The sequence below is a fragment of the Ostrinia furnacalis genome, unplaced genomic scaffold (genome assembly GCF_004193835.3).
Source record: "Ostrinia furnacalis isolate ACB-3 unplaced genomic scaffold, ASM419383v2 OfSCF3339, whole genome shotgun sequence".
In the NCBI taxonomy this organism is placed as follows: Eukaryota; Metazoa; Arthropoda; class Insecta; order Lepidoptera; family Crambidae; genus Ostrinia; species Ostrinia furnacalis.
This window is the reverse complement of record NW_021133578.1, coordinates 555,359-569,631: the sequence shown is the minus strand read 5'-3', so window position 1 is coordinate 569,631 and position 14,273 is coordinate 555,359. Positions and strand designations below refer to the sequence as shown.

Genomic DNA, 14,273 nt, shown 5'->3' with positions numbered 1-14,273 from the left:
TTTACTTAGCAATTTAGAAGGAAAAAGTATTTTCTTTAATGCAATAATTTCAGCATTATATTCAGATAATTAAGTTTCGTGTTTGAGTTTTAACGAAGATACGGTACTATTGAAAGTATCACCGAAAAGGCATTGACTTTAGTATTTAATATCTACTTAGTACCTATGTACTTCTACTTATATTTAAAGTAACTAATATTTATATTTTAAAAGAATATAATAGTGAAAGTCACAATATTGTCATTCGATTCGATTTTCATATTCGTGATTTCGTAATTGAATTTATTTAAATAGCATGTAAATCTCATATAATAGGAAAGTATCCTTTTATTAAATCCTGAACGAACTATAAAGGAAACAGTTTCAGGACAAAGCTATCTGAATAATTTATTGAAGGCAGTTAAACTCTTTAATTAAAATCATAACTCAAGACGTAACGAATGTCACATAGATTTCCAGGAAACGAAGCAGCTTCACTTTATGTAAGGTGACCATGAAAACCTGAAATAAGTATGGAACTTTATAACTCAAAGTCGGACTAACAAGGGCCATAAAACTTTGCTATTTACTATGTACACACAAATCTTGTAAACCCTATTTAATCATTATTTTTTATAATTATTATATCTAAAGTTTCCGTAACGTACATACCGTAAAGCGCAGCGTAGGACGTAAAGGCCACTACTAACGTCCAACTGGCCATTATGGAAATCATTGTGGGAGGCCTATGTACAGCAGTGGACGTCCTATGGCTGAAATGATGATGATGCTATCTAAAGTTTCAGCACTATCAAAACTTATGGCTACTCTACGATTAGAAGTCCTACATATTATGCGCGTGCGCAGCGCGTGGTAGAGCACGCTGACAATTAGTTCGCGCGAAAAACGGTCGGCAACCGACTCGCAAACGAACAATATCGTAATTGGACGGCAGGGTCTTGAGTTAGCGGGTATTGAAGCGGATGCATTAAAGAGCGATAGATTTTTAATGCAAAACAAGGAGTAATCATCAAAATAATTTGAACGTAATCGCGTGAGATGTTGTCTAGGATGGTTCATACGAGTACCTGCCTTGAGTTTATTCACTATCGCCTTGAAAATCTAAGGTTATGTAGGTACTCTAAATCACATTCAAAGATTTTGGTGGTGAAATCCCATGAAAACTAACTAGACCTTTTAGATTTGGAGACGAAAGAAAACATTAGGTAAATATTATAACAGATTTTTGTTTTAAGTCTTAACAATACGTATAAAAATAGTTGTTAGTTGGTGTTATGATAATGATATTAATAAAACACGCTATTTTGCTCAAGATGACATTTTGAGTAAGTATTTTTAATTGCAATTTTTTTATGTTTATAAACACTTGTTGTTTGAACAACAATCTAAATTATGTTTTCCAATTAGATTTTCGTTGCATGTTTATTTTAAGTAGAAACGGGAATTGGAACCAGTAATAATATTGTAGTCTATTACTTAAATCAAAAATCCGCTTGCCGAAAACAAAAACCAGTTATTATGATGAGCAGTTACAAGTGTTCTTTGGGCAGTTTTTGTAGTGATTCAATTTGTTGTTGATTGCTATGGAACCAGTCCTTTAGGGCTAGGGTTGGTACTTAACTACAGCACATGCCAAATGTTTGTCTCAAAGCGCTGGTAGTGAAAAAAAATAATAAGATATGTAAAGGCTACTTATAGCATTTGACGAATTGTAAGAACTAATTTTAGTCTAAACAAATAGAATATTTTTGATATTGATTTTGACTGTGACATGCGTATGTTAATAAATAAAAATGACTTTTTATAGAATACTTGTGGAAAAAAATCTTTACTGCTCTTTGCGTTCTATTAAACGAATACTTTTTAAATTAGTGCCATTATAAGTAATTACCTATCGTCATGCGACAAAGTTTGTGTCAAAAAATCATCAAAATACGAGCTACTACAAATATATGTATTTCAAAAAACAGTCCTTCATGTTTTGTTCACTAATGCAATAACTAATGAAAATACAATGTAATATTGCTTATAAGGCGTAATTAATAATATTTTTATTTATTAATGTTCAGCACATATGACGCGAAGAGTAGGATTTAAACTTTTGACGAAACAAATATGTATCACAAATACCACATTAATTAATACTTGTAAGTAATTTAATGTAAAAAAGAGTTAAAACCACAAAATTGCTGTTAACTTAGTGTTGACAACCCTATTTATGTCGGGGCGAAGTACAAGGCAAACGATATAATTACACTCAAGTAATACAACTAAGTACCCACTTGCTCGATAAGGAATATTATTTTGTGAAACCGTCTTTCGTCATGTCGAGTAATTCCGTCATCATTTTAAACAGGTATTTACGGTAATGTTAAGGTCCGATTTAACTGATTGAAGGTTCACATTAACTGTTGATTTATACGTCAACAGTTAGCTAAATGTTTCTTTTGGTTAATTTAGTTATTTGTTTAATGACAGTTTAGTTTTCCTCTGAGACTTACTATACTGCTTGGGTGTTTTTTTAGACTTTAAGCGGTAGATCCTGGCAACATAGGACTTGCGAGCAAGAGGTGTAGATATTAATCAATTCATGAATATTATAGCATATTATGTGGGTACTTGTAAGCTGAAGGCTTAGTGTGAGTTTACCTCAAACGTCGTCACTAGTGAGCATGTTAAAAAAATATATGAAAAATTCACTTCTTGAAAGTTTCCGCTAGGGGCGCTGTACAATCCATCATACATTTAATGACATTTTTTAAGCTCACTAGTGACGACGTTTGATGTAAACTCAGACGCTCTCTGAAGGTAGAATTTAAGGGGTCCGTAAATAAAAAAAATCGTAGGGAGGGAATCGCCGTAACAAAATTGGAAATTGATGCTCTAGTTAACTAGTGCTACAAAATAACTGCATTGTACGAGTATGTGCTACAAAATAAATCACAATAACTCGCTATTATTCGTATTGCGAGGCTCTACAAAACTGTAAATCATATATATTTTTTTATTAAAAATGACAATATTAGTTACGACTGCGCTTAGGCTACCAAATCAATGTTTTCTTCGTATAGACGATGAAAATGAATGTATATCTAATACAGGTTCAATAAATAAAGACTGAAAGCAGATTAATTCTACTAGTAACATTATTTCTCTAATTCAATACGGACTCCGGTTCGGTTTCATTGAGTGGATTATTTTGTTTATAGAGTACTATTTTGGAGCACCTAAAATATTAAAGTGAAAAGCCTTATTGTAGCCTTGTAGTAGGTTATTTTATGTATTCACTGTATCTTATCTTAAAAATCTCTTATCTTACTGAAATAAAAATCATTTATGAAAATAGCAAATAGTATTAGATAATATAACGTTGGATATTTAACTCTTCGATAAGTATCTACTTATTACCTTACTTGTTTAATAGTTTATTAGATGGTTAAACCAATGTTGGTACAGTACCATGTCTCTATTTGGTGTTAGTAAACAACCTCAAGGTTTGACGTCACGCTTGTGTTCGTAGAGCCTTAGATAAGTGTTGCTATCATACATATTGCTATAAGCACCAATAGTGGCAATATAAGCTAATATGATATAATATCGGGCACATAATTTCAATAAGATTTAGAAATAGGGAAGACATGTAAGTATTTTAAGTACAAACCTAATCTAAATATATATACTCAAAGGTGACTGACTGACTGACTGACTATAGTGATTTATCAACGCACAGCCCAAACCACTGGACGGATCAGGCTTTTACGATTCTCCACCCCTAAGGGGGTAAAACGGGATCCACGCGTACGAAGTCGCGGGTGGCCGCTAGTACATACTAAGTGTCTTTTACTAATTTATTTACAAATTATTAAAATAAACAAATATTTTTGCAACAAACGCAAACTTAACAAAGAAAAAAAAATACGTTACTTGAATAATTAATTAATAGTGATACTTATTAAGACATTATTATTTAAAAGACGCAAAACTTTCACCTTTAATTTATTAGAACTTCAGATAATTCATTAAATATAAGATCATTAAAGAAATCATAATTTATGTTCTGTATTGTAATTTGTATGCCTGAACAGTGTGGCCTGAAATTTTTCATTACATAGAGTTGGTTTTATAATCCCCACTTATAGGTAAATGTGTGTCTCTGTCTGTCTGTCTGTGTGGCTTTCACGCCTAAACCACTGTACCGATTAGATGAAATTTGGCATAGAGATAGTTTGAGTCCCGGGAAAGGACATAGGATAGTTTTTATCCCGGTTTTTGAAACAGGGACGCGCGCGATAAAGTTTTTCTGTAACGGACAAAACTTCACGCGGGCGAAGCCGCGGGCCGAAAGCAAGTAGGTAAACACGAGTGGCAATATTTTTAACAGGCACGATTAAGGAAAATGACAGTTATTTCATAATTCGTGTAAAATGTGTTAAGATTAAGACACTTATAACGTTATGTCACAGAATATTATAACTCAGTTAAAGATATTTGCCCGTAAGTAAGTATGGATGTAACATTTCACGCTTGGCTACAAAAACCATCCACTTAGCAACGGCCATGTTTTATCGTAAAAACTTTATGATTCTTATTAAATTAATTACGATATTGCGTCAATGTTCTACATAAAATAAATTAAAATAAATAGGGAAATTATTTGACGTACTCAGAAGATTTTGTACGTTACGAATATATGAATATTTTACTGAAAACAATGTTCAACGTGGAAAACCTTGGGGGAGGCCTTTGTCCAGCAGTGGACGTCATTTGGCTGAAACGAACGAACGAACGAATGTTCAACGTGCAAGAATATTAATAACATGAAAAACAAAAGGTGTCTGCCTCTGACTGTGCATTCACGAGAATAATAAACTTTTTTTTTATTTTTCACCTTTTTGAAACTATTGAAGGTTCTTCCTATATCTATCCTCCAATACTTGTTGTGAATCCGACTATCCATGATTTCAGATTAGGTATTTTGTTTATCTTTCTTAACTTATTCTACTTTGACCAACTCCCAAAATTCCAATGTTGTCCCGAAATGGTGGTAGAGCAAGCTATATTTGGGACGTGTATAAGTGCCCTGGAAAGGGTTTTTGTACCTACTGGATAAACTATTTGAATTTGAAAATTAATAGAGCATTTTAGAGCGTTTTTCAGCAATGAGGATTTCGTACTCATAGCCAATACTTAGGTAATTAATAAAAAGCACAATCTGCCACGCAAGTGAGAGTCTGAAGCAAGTTCTGTTAGTGTATTAGAATTAATAAACGGTAAATGAAGAAGAAAGAAAGAAAGAAACGTTATTTTTTGAATGGGCCACCGTGTACCGGATCGTCTAGACGAGTTTCTCAGCGTCGTTACACTGCCCACTGAAGCGTACCGGCACATCTCGGTACGCACAAAATAAATCCATTACTGTACTGCAATTTACGGGACAATTAAACTAATCATGTTCTAATCTATATCTATATACCTATTCACTGATTAATCACGAAATCACAGAAACTATAACATCTACAAACTTAAAATTTGGCAGGTAGGTTTTACGAAACCCGGGTGGAGTTTCGTAAAAGGGGGTAAAACGGGGTCCAAACATACAGAGTCGCGGGCGGCGGTGAGGTATACAATAAACCGTTATTTGTGACAATGAAATTCACAACGAAATAATTTCAGCAATTAAGTTTTAAAACGAATTATTTTAGGTACATATTATTAATAAAGGCGTTATATAGGAAACGTCTAAAAAAGAAAGCGTTCCACACGCTTCCGGATAAACGTTTTGCAATCTTACAAATAAAATGTAATTAAACTTTAATTGTAACAGTCTACCGATGGATAAATAATGTATTCAAGCAATTAAATGTGTTTGCATGCGAATATTAGAACATATCCTGCAAATAGAGCACTGGCAGCTTCTTTAGAGGCTTCATAGTATTTTTTGATTGAAGGTTACACGACTACGCGAGTAATTAAAAGAAAAATGTTTGAGCTAAAGAAAAGAATACAAGTTAACCGTTAAATAGTTACTTAGGCTGAGTTACTCCACCTAACTTTGACCGTAACTTTAACGGTAACCGTTGTATTTTGTATGGAGTTTGTCAATTTTTGACTTTTGTTAAAGTCAAAGTAAGATGATGCAACCCAACCTGTGTGCTGTTTTTACCGAAGATTACATAATATCTTTTCAGACACTGAAACTTAAATATTACTCAATAGGTAATAATACAAATTGTTCCAATTTCATAAATATCAATACAAATAAGGTCTATTCCATTCGTGAAAGTATAAAGAAGTCTCTACTAATTAGATTCAAAATGGCAATAAACAATACCTACGTGAGTTATTTATGTACAGTAATCGTGTGATAAGGGATATAAGAGCGGGTTATCGCGGTTCACACTGATAACGCTCTAATAGGGTGTCTGTGAACATTGGATGGCGTCAAATACCTAGCTGTAGCTAGTTAAAATCTTTAAAGGCAAGAAAGTAAATAAATAAGTACAAAGATAAAAATATTGACTGTGCAACTCTCTGGCGCCCAACGTGTTAATTATAAAATAAAATTTATTCATTTCAGACTGAGTCCATAAAATTCGAATAATAATTATGATTAGTTCTTTTTTTGGTTAGTATAAAGTCCTAAACAAATAAATAAGAATTTTAACTAATAATAAAGTCTAATGACAAAAGATGCCAGAAATATCTACAGTCGTTAATTTTTTGTCAAGATTGCATTTTTTGAATCTTAAAAATCTTAATTAGCTACCGTTCAACTTTTGTATGTATTTTAATTAAATTTATTATTGACATGCTTCATATTTTTAAACTAGCGACCCGCCCGGGCCTCGCACGGGTGCTAAGTAATAATATAAAACTTCCTCTTGAATCACTCTATCTAATACAAAAAACCGCATCAAAATCCGTTGCGTAGTTTTAAAAGATCAAATACATAGGGACAGACAGCGGAAAGCGACTTTGTTTTGTACTATTTACGTACATATAAGTATGCAGTGATTCACTGAAAAACAAAACTAATGAAAGTACAACGTCGTTTTGTGTCTTTTAGTGTTGATTTCTTTCAATGTTAGTTTTTTTAGATATCACTTTGTGGATGCGTGGTTATTAGGTAATTATTTTGGGTTAAAAACAATTTTGTATTTAACTTTATTGTGACGATTTAGGCATCGAAGTTACAAAAAGTTGACACGTGTTTTGTTATTTTCACGTATTTTTTTTGTTTATTGGTTACACGACAACAATTAAATGCAAAGAAATAGAAATCTTTGGCGATATTTTCACAAAAAGTAACAGTTTGCGTTTTATATTATACCGGTGAATAAGAACTGTGTAATTGATTTAATATCAATCATATCATAAGTATTAATATCACTATTCAAATGGGTGGTTTAATTACCAATTTGTATGAGTTGTATGGGACTGTTGAAGGTTAAACGTACGTGTTCACCTTCAAATAGCATGAAGTTAAGATAAGATAAAAATAGTAACATTTTTGGAGATTATAACTAGTTACTTACTTATATTTTATGTCTAGTGTTTTAACTAAAACAACGCTAAAGAAGTAACTCAAACATGTTAAAAACGCTTCCGTTCTATTGTTATTTTATAACTTTTTACATTGAATTTACGATATACGAGTACATTGTATTTTACACTTCCGATGTGATTTTATCGTTGACAAAGTCTTAAGGTTAGTGCCATTGAAAACATTTTAAAGAATACCTAATTATCATAATGACTCACTCGCAGAATACCTAGACTAGGAAAAACAAACATATTTTTCAGTGATCAGGGTTACATTATGTAAAATTATTCTTGAGGGCAAAGGTGGATCTAAGTCCAACTACCGAAAGATGCTAGTTAATGAACCTTAATTAGTAATAATTTAGCCTTACACAGATAAATATTTTCTACCTTATCTACAAGATAGCCTTGAAGTATCTATGGTTATAATGTCTAATTATATACATACTCATATCGTAACCCTGTCATTACATACAGCAGATTACTTTTTCCTTTGGAAAGCACTCGTGTACTGTCGATTTTCTTTTAACTCGATATAAATTTTCTGTGTTCGTAATAATTTTTCATATTATTGATTGAGCACTAACAATAAAATTGTCAATGGCCCAAACGCTGATAGGGTTGCTATAAAACTAAAGTATTTTAATTTTAATTATTTAATTGTAGAAATAATGTATGCTTCAATTTTGATATGAAAATCTTTATGTAAGTAATAAAAGTTACAACGATTTTAAAAGAAGTTAATTAAAAATAGACACATTGTTTAATTTTATGAGATTTTCTCTTCGAACTCAAAACAGCTCAGTCTTATATTTAATAAGAATTGCTACCATTCAAACCGGATAAATTGTGTTTGTTTTAATTTTATATCTCGTTGTATTCTTGCAATTTAGATTCTTCATCGAATCTCTGAAGGGTTTGCTATAATAACTAAGTATGGACAACGCAAAATATTACTTTAGGTGAGCAAGTGAAAGAAAATATGACCCAGTGGCATAGAGCACACACTGGTAATGTTTCAGAAAGGTTTAATAGTCACGCTTGGGCGACAAGAGATCAGAGATTGATGCAGACGCAGGCGCGTTGCAAGCCGGTAGCAACTGCTAGGGCTGTCGAAACTATTTGTGTCTTAGGGCATTCCAGTAAGATAGAGTAAGATATACACTGTAATGTATGACTGGTTAGTCTGGTAGGGCCCAAAAGAAAAGGAGACATGTAAAGTGCCCCATAAGGGCTACCTTTTCTTTTTTTATTATTTTCTATAATAATATTTTGACGTTCATAAGTGCCGTGCCACTTGTGGTCTAAACTGAATAAATATTTTTATTTTGATTTTGATTGTGTCAGTGCTACTGTGCAGGCTAAATTACGATTAGCAGCCGAAAAAATAGAATAGCTGGGGACTGGACCAGATAACGTGTATTGGAGGACGCGTATGTAGAGACTTCAGTAGTTACTTCATTTATTCTTTGAAAATCATTAACGTTACTCACTTAATTTTTGTTGGTGTTCAGGCCAAGTCAAAGAAAACGTTTTTTTATTGCAAAACCAGTCGTAATAAAGATACTATTTAATTCATAGGGCATTCCAGTAAGATGCAGTTAAATATACACTGTACTGCCCAATATCAGTGCTACTGTGCAGGTTATATACGATTAGCAGCTGAAAAAATTAGAATAGCTACGGACTGGACCAGATAATGTGTATGTATTGGAGGACGCGTATGTAGAGACTTCAGTAGTTGGTTCAGTTATTCTTTGAAAATCATATTAATGTTACTCAATTTTTGTTGGTGTTTAGGCCAAGTTAAAGAAAACGTTTTTTATTGCAAAATTATTACGTATTACAACGAAATAAGTCGCTACTGTGTTTAGCTTGATATCTGTCATTTGGACATAAATAAATAAGTCTCTAACAAGAAAGGCAGCGTGCCAGCCCTGCCCACGGCGCGTGCTTGCTCTTGCGCACTTTCTTACGTTGAATTCTTTCTCACTTATTCACTAATTTTCTCACGAGCGTTGGCGCTAGTTTCGTCAGCGAAAGGTCTTTCTAATATCTAATCCATCTCGGATTGATAAATGGCAACGTATTGTCTAGTTACAGATTATGATTATTACCATTTTCGTGTTCGTTGTATAATGAATGATTTACCTTTGTGTGTATTGTGGGTATTTTACTTAGTCATGAGTTAAAGAAGTTTGACGCACGAGGAAGGTTTTTTTTATCGATTGTGGTAAAAACTACCACTACTAAAGATGTTGAATTGTTTATAACTTATGATGATATAGCTACAGAAAGGCAATATCATTTTAGATCGATAGAAGAAGATCGTATTACATCGATAGATTTATTGCACACCACACTAAACTGAAAAATAAAATTCAAAATTGAAACGAAACAATTTAAGCGATTTTGGCGTTTGGAAGCGATCTCTTCCAAATATCCCTGGGAGAGAACAGTTGAGATAAAAGGAAAAGGCGGTGTATCATCGTTTAGTTAGATCATTGATATAATAAGTCCAATATTAAAATCTATTGGCGACTTTTAGTTCAAAACGTCCATTTAAAATTGTATTCGATTATTTTGCTGTCTGTCGTATTACAATTTTGGTCAAAAGCGTCGCAAAAACAATGTTCACACGAAAATTTCAAGCTTACTTAATTGTAGAGTTACCAAGCACTCTGTTATTTCATTAAAAGTCATTATAATGATTCTCACAAACACTTGCCTGTAACGACAGCAGTTAGTGTTGCTCACAATTAAATATCGATGTAACGATAATATAAATATATATAATATATATCATAACCTTCAGAATTTTATTTTAACTAGATATATTGTCAACAGTCACTGATAGCAGCATTATAGATAACACAGATATTATCAAATACAACCTGTTGAACCATGTACTTAATGGGGAAAAATATGTTTAGCTTACCTAAATGTAGATAGGTATTGATATTTTAGTTTCTGAATTTTTCTGCGTGACTAAGTCAAAAACACAGACGCTCGTATGCACAAACATTACTATGAGGTCTCACAGTGCACATGAACGCACAGGATTACAAATGAACCAAATCTTCAAGTAGCTATCGTCAGATACTTTTGATTAGATAGAGCGCGCATCTCGACTACCTAATGTCAAACTTTTTCAATCCATTAATTTGTTTACTACCTAAATAAAAGTGCACAAAAGGTGAACAAATTCGTAAGGCATTGTGCACGGTTCAGCAGTATTTCTAAAAACATTATCGATATACTACATCACTATGCAGACGGTTCTTCAATTGTCGGCTGACGTAAGTCAGGAGTGGCTTTTGCACTTGACCGAAGGTCAACGTGATTTTGCAAAAAGTTAAAAACTTAATGTGGCTTCGTACATGTCACTCTTTTTTAGTTTTTGCGGAAAACGTGTAAGCAAAGGTTAAGAGCAAGTTTTTTCCCAAATTATTTTCACCACTTACGTGTTAACCAATTAGGCGTACTTATTCATATCATTTAGTTATTACGTTATGCATACAAATTATTAACTTGATTTACAAAAACACGGATAAGCAGTTGCATGTCTGTCTATCTGTTTCGTTTTCACGGCTGAATGCCAAACGGATGAACCGATTTCAATAACAAATTGCTATTAAAGTCCTAAAGTTTCATAGATTTTAGCCACGATGACAGGTGAAATAATAGTCCTCGATTCCAGTGCCGTTTAGTCGATCCAATTAAAAATTAGTTTCCATATTCAAATATTTGATTGGATATCGTGTTTTCTAAATTAATCGTTTATTTATAAGCATTGCTAATTGTTTCTAATTTATTGTTGATTTCTCTTGAGACTAATAATTAAAACTGAGAAATAGATTATTTAAAATAACATATTATATTTTATCACCGGCAAACAAGTCAAGTTCATCGATCGAGGGAAATCTTGTTTTTGACTATATTATTTCAATTGTCAAAACGAACAATTTAAAAATTATAGTAACGCTTAATAGTCCAGTCAATGAATGCTTTAACGACGGTGTAGAGAGAAATCCATGGAACACAATTTCTGACCTCGGGACTTTATTTAAACTAGTTAGGTGGTGAACATAGCAAAAGTCCCCGCCCTTAGCCCTTAAGCTGGCGGGGAGAGGGGGGTTTAAAGGTACCACTTTTCGGTTTTTCGCTTAATCCTCGGAAACTATGCGTCCTAGTGACATGACTACTATGAACCAAAAAAAGCTTATTCAATTTTCTACAGGTGAGATAGTCAAGTTTTTCTATATCTTGTATAGTTTTCGCGGCATCTGCTCTAGAAGGTCTGTAATATTGGAAATTTTATTTTTGTCTTACATGTTCCCATTAGGAGAAAATCGACTAAATCAACATTGAGCTAATATTCTAGACATGCGGGAGCATGTTAAGCCTAGTTCCAGGGAGGGGACTGCACCGTGAGTATATTTAGACGAACCACTTGGAGCCACTTTTGACTCCTCATCACTCAAAAAGTACTGTGCATTAACACTTCAAATTTGGCTCATGTGTTGAGACTTGCAAGATAAACATCAGCTTCAAATTTCATAAATATACCTCAAACGGTTATTTAGGTATTGACGTTCAAAAATCGACATTTAGGGCACTAAAATCTATCTATCACCTGCGAAATATTAAAATTTACTGATTTTTTATTTGTTCCTTTGTATTTACACAACTACCTATCTGGATGTCAAATTTGAACCTTCAAGGTCATCTGGAAGTGGTTAGAATTTGGTCATAAAGGTCAGCCATGTAGATTTTTGGACGTCAATACCTAAAGAACCATTTGAGGTATGTTTATGAAATTTGAAGCCGATGTTTATCTTGCAAGTCTCAATAGATGAGCCAAATTTGAAGTGTTAATGCAAAGTACTTTTTGAGTGATGAGGAGTCAAAAGTGGCTCCAAGTGGTTCGTCTAAATATACGCACGGTGCAGTCCCCTCCCTGGAACTAGGCTTAACATGCTCCCGCATGTCTAGAATATTAGCTCAATGTTGATTTAGTCGATTTTCTCCTAATGGGAACATGTAAGACAAAAATAAAATTTCCAATATTACAGACCTTCTAGAGCAGATGCCGCGAAAACTATACAAGATATAGAAAAACTTGACTATCTCACCTGTAGAAAATTGAATAAGCTTTTTTTGGTTCATAGTAGTCATGTCACTAGGACGCATAGTTTCCGAGGATTAAGCGAAAAACCGAAAAGTGGTACCTTTAAACTCCCCTCTCTCCGGCGGCTCAAGGGCTAAGGGCGGGGACTTTTGCTATGTTCACCTCCTAACTAGTCTAAATAAAGTCCCGAAGTCAAAAATTGTGTTCCACGGTTTTCCATCTATAATGCTTTATTGACTGGACTATAATCATTTTTTCTTTTTTAAACATAATTGTAATAATTTACAGGCCATTTCTTTTAAATGCCAATTGGATCGTTCAAAAAACCAAAACAAGTAATGGTTGTACGAAAACTATACATAAGAAATGTGTTAATATGTCACAATTACCAGCTACTAACAAAATCCAATTATTTTCACGATTAGTGCTTTATTAGAGTAACGAATGTATAATTATTGAACGTGGTTGACTGAAAACACGCGTCATTCGACAGATAACCGCACCTGTTCAAACACAGTAAACCCATACCACATCAAAATGCAATAAACAGTAGAAAAATCACCAACTGGGAAGAATCACAACACTAATGTCAATTTTGACAGCCCTCCTTTTTTGAAACAGCACTGATTCCTTTTCACTACACTGGCGAAAAAGTTCACTTCACGGGAAAAGGCGGGAAAACTGTAGGTAATTGTTTTTTTTTCACAAAAGTTCACGGCATGACGCTGTAGAAAATGAGCGCACAATTTCTTTTTAATAAGTTTTTTTTATCGAAGATTTACGTTCGGAAAGTTTTCGCGATCGCGCGAAAAATTCAGAGCGCTCGGATGCGCGCGCCGCGTGCCGGCTTGGACGAGTCAATGCGTGCGCGCTTACTCTACTGGAAATGGAGGCGGTGACACAACAATCGGGTTTGTTAACCTGCGCTTATGATTTGTTAGGTCATTAATTAGTGAACGTATTTCGGTAGGTCATTACTTAATTTTTGACTTTAGGACAAGTTAAGATTGATAGGAAATCAGCAAAGTGAAATTTACGATGTCGTTCTTACATCGCGTCAACTCTAAAAATAAGCGAACAACTAAAACTCGCGTTGCACCGTCAGTTTGTCATTTTTCTTTTGAAGACAATGCGTAAATTATGCAAATCATGGATCTTAAGATAACGCTAATGGTGTTATTTCTTAAGTTGTCCTCAAAGTAAGGATAATTACTTCGCCATTGTTTTGGAATTACTGCAAAAATAAAAACGATGCCTCGCTTCCAAGTGAGAATCATCAATTGAGTCATCGTGGCAGTCAGATTGCCATTCAAAGACCTAACTGGTATTTTTTTGTACTTAAACATTGTCAATAATGAACTTAGTAAACACAAGTCTAGATTGGACTAAAGATTGCTCACATCATGGATAAGATAAATGGAGTTAAGTTAATATTAACTTTAGCAGTCACGTGCGTCTACCAATGGCACCTTAATCCTTGTTTAATCCGCCTAACCAGCGTCGGTGCGACCGGCCGCGCGTTTTCACGTACGCGGGACAAATGTGTACTATCTATACTCTATTACTAATATTATAAATGCGAAAGTAACTCTGTCTGTCC

At 33.7% G+C, this 14,273-nt stretch overlaps 1 protein-coding gene across 3 annotated transcripts in view; it reads right to left on the bottom strand.

Moving 5' to 3' along the window:
* The window catches only part of LOC114357751 (uncharacterized), a 47,837-nt gene extending 34,300 nt beyond the window's left edge, over window positions 1-13,537 (bottom strand). Inside the window, exon 1 of one of the 3 annotated variants that reach the window (XM_028311521.1) lies at window positions 13,202-13,537. The gene's annotated coding sequence lies outside the window, so the exon portion shown is untranslated. The remainder of the gene's footprint in view (window positions 1-13,201) is intronic. The other 2 variants (XM_028311522.1, XM_028311520.1) reach the window with 2 other exon arrangements.
* Window positions 13,538-14,273: the final 736 nt, after the last annotated feature.